We start from the raw sequence: 12948 nt of genomic DNA, 5'->3' as shown, positions 1-12948 counted from the left end.
TTCCTGGCACACAGCCCACCCTGGGCTCACCCCAGCATCCCATACCGTCCCCCTAACATCGCCAGGAGTAATACCTGAATTCAGAGCCAGGAGTAATTTCTGAATATTGCTGGCTGTGGTCCAAAAACCAAAAAACGGGGAAAAAAAGGTGGGGGGAAGAATTGTCACAATGAAGGGAATCTGGTGAGCTATTACACATTAGTCCCAAAGACCCAGAGTGAGCCAGCATCCACTGAAACAGAAGGGCGTTCTTTTGTCTTTTTAGAAAAACGCAGTATTTAAGACAAAGAGAAGAAGAGAGGAAGGGAATGGACGGAGGTGATTGAGAGAGAGCTATTACCACCAAATGTTAGATCACCGAGTCCCGAAGAATGGTTTAAGGCGTCTTCGCTGAACTACCCTCAAATTTCATTTATTTATACAGGAGCCCAGCTGTTTAGAGGGCGACCAGAAAAGGGAACTGTTTACAGATGGGAGTGTTTCACCTCCACCGCCACGAGAGCGGAAAATGAGTAAGTCCATAAACAAAGACCACACGGAAGCCGCTCGGGCACCTGAAAGCCGCTTTCCGTCCCGGGGATAGACAGTACAGCGGGTAGGGCGCTTACCTGGCACGCAGCGGACCCGAGTTCGATCCTCGGTATTCCATAAAGTCTCAGGAGCTCCAGCCAGGAGTACTTCCTGGGCGCAGAGCCAGCATCGCCGGGGAGTGGCCTCCAAACAACCCCTCCGCCCCCGCAGAAAAGCCGCGCCCCACTCTCAGGGGGAACCGTTGAATATCAATTTGACTCGGCACAGACGCTTGTCCAAGCAAGGCTCAGTTTCCCACAGTCGGGTTTAGTGCCTCCCCCTCCTGGGGACAGACGAATGGGAGACCAAGGGGTGCAGGGGTGTTTTCTGTTTGTTCATAGATTTCCAGGGGATCAGGGGAATACAAGTCCCCCTAGCCCCCCGAAAAGGGGGTCAATAAAGTTTAAGACGCTCTGCTCCACACCAAGAGCTTGGGATTCCTGTTTGTATACCAGACCAGTGGAACCCAAGTATTCGTCAATACATGGTAGGAGAATATATGAGGGTCTTGAGTCTCTGCATTTAGGAAGCTCGAACACTGGACAATCAGACAAAGAGCGCAAAGCTTAAATCCTTGTCTGAGATAGGCCATGAGGTGCCTTTTAGGGTGTTTTTGTTTGTTTGTTTGTTTGTTTTTTGCTTATGGGCCACACCCAGCGATGCTCCGGGCTCACTCCAGGCTCTGCTCAAGGATCTCTCCTGGCGGTGACGTGGTGGTGGTGGTGGGTGATGATGGCATTTGGGTTGCACGCGGTCAAGGTAAGCGCTCTACCCACTGTACTATCTCTCTGGCCCCTGCCACGAAGATGCTTCCTCCACCCGCCAGCCTTGCGCGTCAAGTGCACCCGGTTTGGAAGGAAACGCGAGGCTGGGCCCCCGGGAGCACGCCGGGGCGGGAGCGTGGAGCAGCCGGCCTGGCAGCCGCGCTTGCGTGCTGGCGAGCTGGGGGGCTCCCGCGCCCGGCGACGGTTTGCGCGCGCCCGGCTCTGCGTGCGGCTGCGGGGAGGCGGCGTGTGCGCGCAGGCTGGCACCGTCACCCGCTGCCTGCCGGGGTCGGGCCCGGGAGGTGAGTGTGCAGCGGGGGTCTCGCAGGACGGCCCGGAGACTTCCCAGCCAGGCCCTGGGGACCCGCCCGGTCCTCGGCTAGCCGCTGCCCGGGGTCCCGGGGCCGAGGCGGGGAGGACAGCGCAGGGCGGCGCCGCCCACTCCTCGGGGAGCGCGCCCCGGGGCGGGCTGGGGCGCTGCGGGCCTGGGACCCGCTACTGCTGCCCGGCCCGGGGGTGGGGGGCGCGGGGCAGAGCCGCGGGGTGGGGGTCGGGGGCTGCGCGGGGCGTGCGCGGGGCGCAGGCCGCGGGTTTGAGGCGCGCGCTGCCCGGCCTGCTGTGGTCAGGGATGGGGATCGCGCCTCCCGGCCACAAAGCCTTGCAGCTGGGCCGCGAGGAGGACAGGGGTGTGGGCACGGCGTGGGGGGGGGGCGGCAGGGTGGCGGATCCCGAGCAGGCCCGGGGGGTGGGGTGGGGAGCGCGTTTCCTTAGGCTCAGGAGCCCGGTGGGAGCCGTTCTTCGTGGAGAGGGCTGGGGGAAGGGAGGGGACCCGAGGAAGAGCACGCGCGATTGGGGTAGAGGGGAGGAGGCGACCCCGGAGAGCTAAGGCAACTTGATGGATGAGCCGCGATCTTAAGGCTCATCCCTGGTATTTAAAAGGAAAAATGAAAAGTGGAATGGAGCCCCCTTCCCAAACAGTAAGGAAGGGCTCCAGAAAGCGGACCACAGGGCGCATTCCATGTTTACCGTCTGCAACGCCGGCCTAGGAGGAGCTTGGCGAGGTGGAGATGGTTTTCTCTGCCCCTGGGTGTAGGTGCATTTAGGGGTGCCATGTCAGGGAGATTACTACCAAGAAACAGCTTATCCAACCGTATCTTTCCCCACCCCACCACCCCCTCTCTCTTAAGGTGTGAAGCCTTCAACGGGGAACAACAATTTGTGTTTTAGCTTTCTCCAGGCAGAGGTAGGCGGCTGATTTTATGCTTTCGGTTGGGTGAGTGGCTCATCAGATCACTAACTTGGATCAGTCTAGAGAGGAGAGCTATGTAAGAGATAAGAGTTTCTAATGTTTTTTCCCCTCACTAGACTATAAAAATTTTGTTCCAAGGAGTGGCCACGGGGGAATTGAGACTGAAAATAGTCTGTTACGGAAATAACGGCCAATTGTAAATGCTGATCAGTGCATGAGATGATTGGAAAGTAAAGAGGGAAAAGGATCAAGCCTTTTCCCAAAGGAAAGTGTTGACATTTAATACTGTATTGGTATGTAATGCTTGACTCATATAGCAGTTTGTGAGGTATAGAACATTGACTTCGGAAGCATAGTACCTGCTGTTGCTATGTTATGACTCTAATTTTCTGTTTGGCAATTCACAGCAAATCATTTAAAGCATGGGATATGAGAAACAACAAAAAACTTCGGCCAATGTTTTAATCTCATCTGGAAATCTACAGGTAATTTCATCGTATTTTAATTAAAAATGATCCTGATTAGTTAAGATTGATTATAATAGTTTTTTTAAAACAAGATCTCAGGATTATCTCCACAGCTAAGAATTTTGTTGTACATTTTAGTATGTTTCTTTCCTAAAGAGTCTGAAGAGTTGCAAGAGATAAGCTCTTTTAGTTTGGATTATGTATATGTATATGTGTATAAACACAATATACACAGATAAATGTATATATAATTAATATATAATCATTATTAAAACCCCACAGTATTCAGGAAAGACTAAACTTAATTTGAGATTCATATTCAACTTCAATTTCAATCTTATTTATTCCTATGAAGACAAGACAGTATATATATAATCTTTTTCTTTTTTCTTTCCCATTCAAATAGTTTGCCTTTTTTGTATGCTCAATATCCACTTATCTTCACTCCATGATTGCTACAGGTAGAAACTCATGTTAGGAAATGCCCTTTTCCGTTTCACAGCTCTATAATGACCAGGACAATTATGCTTTTTTAAAAAATTTTTATTAAGACACCATAATTTACAAAGTTATTCATAGTAGAGTTGGTTCAGGCGTACCATGTTCCAACATCAAGCCTACCATCAGTGTCCTCCTCCTTCCACAAATGTTTCTAGGTTCTCTCCCACCTCCCCACCTTGGCAGGCATATAACAAATTTACTTCATCTAGCTTGCTTGGCTTGCTGAAGGCCTGGGTGTGCTCCCTGCACCGAATGGTCCCCTGGTCAGTGGGTGTAGCACCTGCACACCCCAGAGCATGTCCCCACTTCCTCCCTCCCCCTACCCCCCAATGTATACCCTAGACAACTGAATGTTTGGGATTTCAGAGAGCAGTGAAGATCTTTTTTAGGAGCCTTTAAGACTTAGGCTTAAGGGATCCAGAAGAGCCCATGACATGCTAGCAAATGTGAGGCAGTAACGAGACTGGAAGAAAATATTCTGGAGCATCAGTGTTAACTCTTTATTTTTCCAAAGTAGTTTTCTTGAAAGAGATATGTGAGGGGAGAGAAAGAGAGATGTGTTGTGGCCCAGAGTAAACAAGGGTTTCTCTGGAGGGGCAAAAGCCTTTGAGTATAAATTCTGAAACAACCAGGGAGTCAGGAAAACTGGGCATGGTATCAGGAGGATGTAGTGGAGTCAAGTCCAGATTCTGGTTTCAGGGACTAGGTGGGTCCTGGGGCCTGAAATCCAGGCATGGCACACAAGAGGCTGAGCAGGTCTGACTACTTGGCCCTACGCTGTCTGCCCTCACCCCAACACTTCTGGCCAGCTAGAGAGCACACATGGGTGCTGCTGAGGTTAGGACCTGGGACCCGGGTAAGTCAGGGCAGGGGCTGGGCAGACACTTCTCTTTCTCAGTGGTTCCTTGAGATCTCTTATTCTAGACATGCCCCTCTATAAATACTATCCTCTATTTTATTTCCCACTGAGGTCATTACTCTTTAATAACTGCTCTTCATACATGGAATGGACCCACTTACTAGAAAGGGCAAAAACAAGGTAACCTTCAGGGTCAGGAAAGTGGTGGGCGGAGTCTGTAGGGCGAACTGGACCTCTACCGAGCATTGAAGGAAGGGAAAGACCAAAAATTCTGAGCACTCACGGATTCTCTGACAAAAGATGTGAGTTAGAATGTTTGTAGCAGCACCATTGTCTGACAGCTCCAAATGGAAACCACTCGAATGTACAATAGACTGAAGAAGTGAATTGTGACATATGTGTGCTATGAGATACAGAAGTTCAAAGTAAGCTCCCTTGCAGGCAGGGGAGAAGACACAGGGGCGGGAGTGCACACTTTGCATGTGGGCCCCTGGGCTTGGTCCCCAAGCACTGCTGGGAGCATCCTCTGAGCTGGACCCAGCACTCACGCTGCCTTCAGTACTGCAGGTGTGAGCACCACCATCACCACCAGCCCTTACCCAGATGGGAGCTGCTCACTCAGTGGAGCCGTGGAAATCATGGTCACCTTCTCTAGGGGCTGGAGCGACAGTACAGCGGGGAGCGCATTTACAGAGAAACAGTTCCCTGTGTTTGGGTTTTGTCATTGTGTACAGTGACCCATCTGGCCTCTTGGATCTTGGGCTCTAGGAACCCTCAACTCTAGGAAATTCTTATCTATGATTGCTTTAGTTATTGTTTCTTCATCAAATTTGCCTTTCTGTTCTTCAGGGACTCTGATGATTCTTACATTGTTCCTCTCAAACTCATCCCTCAGTTCTCTGGTTGAGAGAATGCTACTCATTTCTTTTCAGATTATTTTTTACCTTTTGCTGTTTCCTAGCAGTTTCTTCCTTCTCTTCTTTTTGCTCCTTGATTTTTTAATTTCAGCTTTTGTTATCCGGCTATTCAGAGTTTCTGTTGATTATTTACTATCACCTACCATGTTCTTCATTTCTATCATTTTGGATAGTAGTCGTTATTTTCATTTCGGCACTTATACTTTCTTGTGCTTTGATGACTACCTGTGGTATTGTTTCTTTGAACTCGTTGAGCACCTTTATCATGGTGTCACTAAAGACACAAGATTTTCTGGTGTTGTTTATGTCTTCGGTGATATTGATTTTCCTCACTGAGCTTGGTTGGGCTTGTTCATGTTTTCACTATTGATTTCCTAGTGTTTTTGCTGTGCTATGATTTCCTAGTGTTTTTGCTGTGCTATGAACAGAATACCAGAGAACTGAGGGATGCGTTCAAGGGCACCAATATAAGAATCATCGGGGTGGATTTTTGGAATCAGATCTCCTAGAAGATGGTGAGGTAGCAGGCTAGGGCGGCTCTCTTCTCTGTCTGTCAGGGAGCAGAGGAATCACTCCTAGCTTGCTCTGGCGGAGCAGCCCACTATGATGTGGGCCATTTCTATGACCTAAGTCGGATGTGGAGGCTGTTGGGACTTAGCTGGTAGTGAGGGCCTCCTCCTTTTCTGGATTCACTCTAGTCAACCGAAGGTGACCTCACCTGGAAGGACAGAGTAGCAAGCAGAAGATAATTATGCTTTTCTTTTGCAACCCTAAAAGCTGTCATTGCCCATTTCTATCCAGTGAATAGTAGACAACCATGTTACAACTAATCCTCATGAATGAGATCAGTCTCTGATGTAAAACTGGATACACCTGCACAACAGATACATTTCCTAAGTTGTAATTTATTTAATAGTGGGCTCATTGATGAATCTCTCTTTGGGCACTATGAACAGAAGGGCTCTGATTATAATAAAAATTGCTATTGTAAATCATCCTTTTTGCTACCAAGAGTTTTTGGCACACTCTGAGTTATAGGAAAGGGAAAGATGCAGATAAGGTTATGAACTAGAAGCATGACAGTCAACAGGGAGCACATTTAGGTGAGAGAGAGATGAAGCTACAGGACATTGGCAGGGTAGTACTGCAGAATGGCAGGGTAGAAGCTGCAGAATGGTCTGATTTGATGAGGGAGATAACTTGTGTGCCTTAATTTCCCTCAGAAATGAAGGAATAGGGACTATTGGAGAGTTAGCACAATGGGTAGGGCACTAGCCTTGCACATGGCCAACCTTGGGTTCAATCCCTGGCATCCTATCCCCTGAGCATCGCTGGGTGTGGCCCCCCCAAACAAAATACAAACAAAAAAGAAATGAGGAACAAAGTCCAAAAAGGTATAGTAGATTATCAGAGTTTACTCATTCTGTGTGCCTGACCCTGAACACAGAAAGGCATGGTCTTGTATTACCCTCTCTCAGCCTTGCCTACATTCCAGGGAGCATTGCATATAGGGAACATACTTCCAGTATTAGGATCACTTCCTGTTCAATAGGACAGGATCTTTCATTAATCTTCTAACACATATAACTTCATGGTGGATGTTACCTACCTCCCTGCCAGGGGCTGCTCCAGGTAGGTGGAAATAAGGGTGCAAGGAGTGGGTACTTTCTGTTTGTTCTTTTTAAAAAAGGTAGTTTAGGGGCAATGAATAGATTTTATTTTTACTAAAATGGGATCAGTAAGCCAAACAAGTTTGGGAATCCCTGATCTAGAACAAATACCTTCAGACCACCAATCTGTTTATAAATAGTTTTATTGGAATGCAGCTGCTGTTATATTTTAATATTTTCTTGGTTTTATTTTCAGCACAGAGGCAGCAATTAATAGTTAGAATCAAGATCATATGCCCTACCAAGGAAATATTTGCTCTGTGCCCTTTTATACCAAAATAAAAATTGCTTACTCCTGTGTAGGAACATAGATTCCTGTTAAATTACTAAGCTGTGACTTGCATTGAGTTTGGCACTTCCTCATAGTAATTATGGTTGCCCTCTATTAGATTAAGAAAGGTTTGTTTACTACTAACTTGCTAAGGAATTTTATATGCTTTCAGTAACACATTAGAACATCATTTGTATTGAATGTTCTATTCTGATCAAGTGGTATTTTTTTAACATCCATAGAGTTTTGTTTTGTTTTTTTTTTTTGCTTTTTGGGTCACACCTGGTGATGCACGGGGGTCATTCCTGGCTCATGCACTCAGGAATTACCCCTGGCGATGCTCAGGGGACCATATGGGATGCTGGGATTCGAACCTGGTTCGGCCGCGTGCAAGGCAAACACCCTATACACTGTGCTATCACTCCAGCCCCTCATCCATAGAGATTTTTATTACAATATTACTTATTAATTCAGGTACTTAAGCATTATCTCTAATACTATCTAGCATAAAGCTAATACTCCCTTTCCTAAGATAAAGAACATTTTTATGACTTTATAGGCCTATTTATATTTTCCCATCAAAATTTTAATTCTCCTTACTCTTACTAAATTTTACATTTGAAGAGTTTATCAGAAGTTTGTTTTTTTCTCTCACCCAACAGTGCTCAAGGGTTACTCCTGTTTTGCACTCAGGAATCACTCCCAGCTTGCTCAGGGGACCATATGGGATGCCAGGAATTGAATCCACAATGGCTGTGTGCAAGGCAAGCACCCTACCCACTATACTATTGTTCTGGCCTCCTATCATATTTTATGTGTGTGTTATTTTTGATTTGTTTTGAGGCCACACCTAGCAGTACTTAGGGTTTGTTCCTGTACTTAGGGATCACTCCTGGTGGTGCTCAGGAGACGGTATGAGGTGCTGGGATTAAATCTAGGTCAAATGCACACAAGGCAAGCTCCCTGCCTGCTGTACTGTGCCCCAGACCCAAGGTTGATCAGGTTTTTTTAATTTTTAAATTAGTGAGTCACTGTGAGGGGACAGTTACAGATTTACACATTTTCGTACTTGTGTTTCCCTCATACAGTGTTCGTGAGCCCATCCCTCCACCAGTGTCCATTTTCCACCACCAATGAACCCAGTATCCCTCCCACCCCCCAATCCCATCCCCCCCCCACCCTGCCTCTGTGGCAGGGCATTCCATTTTTTGTTCTCTCTTTCCTTTTGGTTGATCAGTTTATAAATGTAAGTTTTAACATGTATTAGCAAAGAATTACTCATAATATTTAAAAAATTGTATACCTGTAATAAAATTGTTTTTGAAAAAATATTTTATCAACTTACCATTGATTTACAATTTTGTAGAGTTTCAGGAGCTTAATTCTATTCATCTACATGTGTGTAGGTGTCACTACTTCCATGATGACTTTTTTTTTTTTTTGGTCATACCCAGTGGTGATCAGGGGTTACTCCTGGCTCTGCACTCTGGAGTTCTGCTGGTGTTTGGGGGACCATATCAAATGCTGGGGATTGAATTCTGTGGTCTGCCACATGCAAGGCAAGCGCCTCACTCGCTGTACTATCTCTCTAGCCCCCTCTTCATTCACTTGAAAAAAAAAAAGATCTCAATTTGGTATAAAAAAAGGAAACAGTAGAGGAATAACAAAAGGTCTGAGTCATTGGAACTGCAGATTTGTCTATAGAACTGAGTTTATATGGGAGGGGAGATTGGGAGGACCCTGGGATACTGATGGATAGAAGCAGGTTCTTGAGTGAAAGAATAATGTATGGATGGAAAATATAATTAACAGTATTGTAAATCCTGTTCCCTCAATAAAATAGTTAATAAAAACCCTTCAAACCTGAGCTGAGACTTTGAAGGGGCTCTTGTAAGTTAGAGCAAAGAAGCAGTGTTTCCTTTTTTTTTTTTTTTAATTCTTCAGCGTTTTAATACATTTTATTTTGAAGAAATACTTATACCACAAAGTTTAGATTCCTCACTTTCTTTTTTTTTTCTATTTTTTTTAAAAAAAATTAAATTTTATTGAATCACCGTGAGATAGTTACAAGCTTTCATGTTTGGGTTACAATCTCACAATGATCAAACACCCATCCCTCCACCAGTGCACATTCCCAACCACCAGTATCCCGGGTATACCCCCCCTTTCCCACCCTTCCCCCTGCCTCTAAGGCAGACAATATTCCCCACACAATCTCTCTACTTTTGGGCATTATGGCTTGCAACACAGACACTGAGAGGTCATCATGTTTGGTCCATTATCTACTTTCAGCATGCATCTCCCACCCCAACTGGTTCCTCCAGCCATCATTTTCTAGTGATCCCTTCTCTATTCCATCTGCCTTCTCCCATCCACTCATGAAGCAATCTTCCAGCTATGGGGCAATCCCCCTGGCCCTTGTATCTACTGTCCTTGGGTGTCAGCCTCATGTGATGAAACATTGTTTCCCTTACATCATTTCATACCTGCCCTCTGCCACCTTCCCCCGGCATATAGGGGTGGGCTCAAACAGCACCTCCTTCCTGGAAGTATATTTGGCTACTATTTTGTTAATAGGGTTTTTTTTAAGCAGCATTTTACCTACCTTGAAAAAACAATTATCTGTATATACATATCTTTATCTGTATCTATCTGACTTTTACCTCAGCATCAAGTAGTTTCTTTCTCTAAATGACACAAGCTGTACAGTTTTTGCTTTTGTTAAACACATTCTGAGAGTTTAAAACTCAGCTCCATGCTTGGGACCCTGGCTGTTGAGCTGGAAGGCCCCCTCCATCTTCTCCATCTTCTCCATCTTCTCCACTTGGTTTATGAGAGTCACCGCCAGAATCAGAATCATGAGCTTCTTTATACTGTGCAAGGCGTTTCAGCGTCCTGAGAGGCTTGTGTATTCTCTTTCCCGGGTAGTCCCAGTCATGACACAGGTTGGAGGTATGAACTGACGGATGAAGTACTAAATAACTGAGGGAAAGGGAGGCGCTGGCTTAGCATGCACGAAAGAGAATGACAGCTGTTGGTCCTACTCCAGGTCAACAATGGGCAGAAATATTAATTAGGGCAGCACCTCCTGACTTCTTCCTGCAGTGGCTAAAACTGTTTATAACAGAGTAAACACAGGAAGCATTTAGGTCTGCCTGGCTCGTGTGTTCTTTGCTACCATTTCCCTGGTTTTTCCAGACCCAGCCTGCTGCTTCTTCCCACTGATGGCTCTCACAGGTGCTTCTCTCATGTGGTCCGACCATGAGTCCAGGGGTTCTTTTAAAATGGAATATACACATGGTTCCAAGACTATGACTCCTTTTGCTTAGACATTTTATTCTGTAACAGGCCTTCAAATGACATTCTGTTCAATGTCTTGTCATTAGAATACTGATGAGGGGGAATAAAAACCCCAACAACCAGTTCTCTTCTGGGACTGCTTTCTAAATGGAATTTTCATTTCCCCATGTATGCATTTTTCACAGGTACATGGTGTTCTCCCACATCCCCAAAGATGTGCCTGTTAAGTTCATTGGTGCGTCTACATTTCCTCAGTGTGTGTGCCTGTGTGTGTATGCGTGTGTGTGTGTGTGTGCGTGCGTGTGTGTGTGTGTGTGTGTGTGTGTGTGTGTGTGTGTGTGTGTGTGTGTGTGTCCCCGTCCTGCTACAGGAAGAGTATACTGTCCAGGACTTGATCCTGCTTTGTAGTGTGAGCTGCCTGAATAACACAGAGCTGCTCACAACCCTGAGCTGGAAATAATTGGACTGGAAAGTGAATAAAAGAATACATATTTTAATTTTTTTGCTTAATATTAGTAGCGTTTGGGGTTTTTATTTAGAAGTTTGACGTTTTTGTACCAGGAATTTGCTATGCTGTTTAAATCAACTTGCCTGTGGTTAAATTAGTTTTGTTATACCTCATTTTGCTCTGAGTCAAAGTTTCCAAGGTCCATCAATGGTGTTAAGTGAGGACCTGGTATATTCTTTTATGTTTTTTTTTTTTAATTTTATTTTATTTTATTAAATCACCGTGTGGAAGATTACAATGCTTTCGGGCTTAGGTCTCAGTTATACAATGCTGAAACAACCATCCCTTCACCAGTGCACATATACCACCACCAAAAAAAAAAAGAAAACCCACACAGTACACCTCCCATCCCGCCCCCCCACCCCCTACCTTGTAACTGATAAGTTTCATTTTACATTCTGTTTACTTTGGTTACATTCAATATTTCAACACAAACCTCACTATTGCTGTTAGGAGTACCCCACTAGATTCAGACCTACTGTGAAGACAAATAAGGTCGCGCGGCCGTGGTAGCGGCCGCGCGGTTTTGAATTTCTGTACTTTAACAAGAAGTCCAGGGAGATTTCTTCCAGATATTAGATAATTGCAGGCTTGAAAACCCAATCTGTGGTCGTCTTAATATGGCGGCCACCGCGCCCTTCATCCCCGGAGAGAAAGGGGCGAGAGAGAGAAATACCTTTCCCCTCCTGGGCGGGCACGGGGCCGAGGCTTAGTTCTCAGGCTGGAGACATTCTGCGAGGAGTTGCTCACACCGAAAGAGGTTTTGCTGGGTCTGGATTCACGCTTGTACAGCTGCGGAGGAGCCGCACATGTGTGCGGCTCCCGGGATCACATCTCGGCGGTGGGAGGGGCCGGTGCCTCCCACCTTCCCAAGAGCACCCTCGTGTCCTTTTGCTGCAGTTTTTGTCGTAAATCCCATCTGTGGTCGTCTTAATATGGCGGCCACTGCGCCCTTCACCCCGGAGAGAAAGAGGCGAGAGAGAGAAATACCTTTCCCCTCCCGGGCGGGCACGGGGCCGAGGCTTAGTTCTCAGGCTGGAGACATTCTGCGAGGTATTCTTTTATGTTTTGTTTTGTTTATTGTTTTTGTTTTTTAGCTTTTTTTTGGGTCACACCTGGCGATGCACAGGGGTGACTCCTGGCTCTGTACTCAGGAATTACTGTTACTCCTTGGCACGGTGCTTGGGGGACCATATGGGATGCTGGGAATCGAACCCGAGTCGGCCTCAGTGCAAGGAAAACGCCCTACCCGCTGTGCTATTGCTCCAGCCCCCAGACCTGGTATATTCTTTTTTTATTTTGTTTTGTTTTTTGTTTTTTTCTTTTTGGATCACACTTGGTGATGCACAGGGGTTACTTCTGGCTCTGCACTCAGGAATTACTCCTGGCGGTGCTCGGGGGGACCATATGGGATGCTGGGAATTGAACCCTGGTTGGCCGCATACAAGGCAAATGCCCTACCCGCTGTGCTATCACTCCAGCCCCCAGACCTGGTATATTCTTTAAAATCCAGAGTGTATTCAGTTTTTGCTGTATGTATATGTGTTGGGGATATGAATACACTATAGTATTGGAGAATTGGGGGGAATGGACTTCTCAACTAGTGCTCAGAGGACCCCTGGGGCCCCTCCCAGCAGTTCTCAGCAAGACAGGCAGTGATTGAATGTGTGTGCTGAGTATCAATTTGGGGTGGGCTGAAAGCCAGGCACGTAGCTTAACTTCTATGCCATCACTACAGCCCATCAAGTATTTTCTAGTTCTAGATGATCATGCTAGAGGCAGGGGACACAGTGGCGTGCCAAAATCAACTCCATCTCTTGTGCAAGTGATGACAGATGTGGCCCCGGAGGTATCCTGGCCCACTTCCCTAAT

The 12948-nt window shown here is 46.3% G+C and overlaps 1 protein-coding gene across 3 annotated transcripts in view; it reads left to right on the top strand.

Annotated features, from left to right (window-relative positions):
- The first annotated feature begins 1498 nt into the window (after nucleotides 1-1498).
- The window catches only part of B3GALNT1 (beta-1,3-N-acetylgalactosaminyltransferase 1 (globoside blood group)), a 25384-nt gene continuing 13934 nt past the window's right edge, over nucleotides 1499-12948 (top strand). The window contains exons 1-3 of one of the 3 annotated variants that reach the window (XM_055128400.1): nucleotides 1499-1636; nucleotides 2522-2577; nucleotides 2991-3068. The gene's annotated coding sequence lies outside the window, so the exon portion shown is untranslated. Of the gene's footprint in view, nucleotides 1637-2179; nucleotides 2396-2521; nucleotides 2578-2990; nucleotides 3069-12948 lie in introns of those variants that run through there. The other 2 variants (XM_055128401.1, XM_004602967.2) reach the window with 2 other exon arrangements.

The sequence above is a fragment of the Sorex araneus genome, chromosome 2 (genome assembly GCF_027595985.1).
Source record: "Sorex araneus isolate mSorAra2 chromosome 2, mSorAra2.pri, whole genome shotgun sequence".
Classification (NCBI taxonomy): domain Eukaryota; kingdom Metazoa; phylum Chordata; class Mammalia; order Eulipotyphla; family Soricidae; genus Sorex; species Sorex araneus.
The sequence above is the reverse complement of the archived record's forward strand: the minus strand, read 5'-3'. Positions and strand labels throughout refer to the sequence as shown.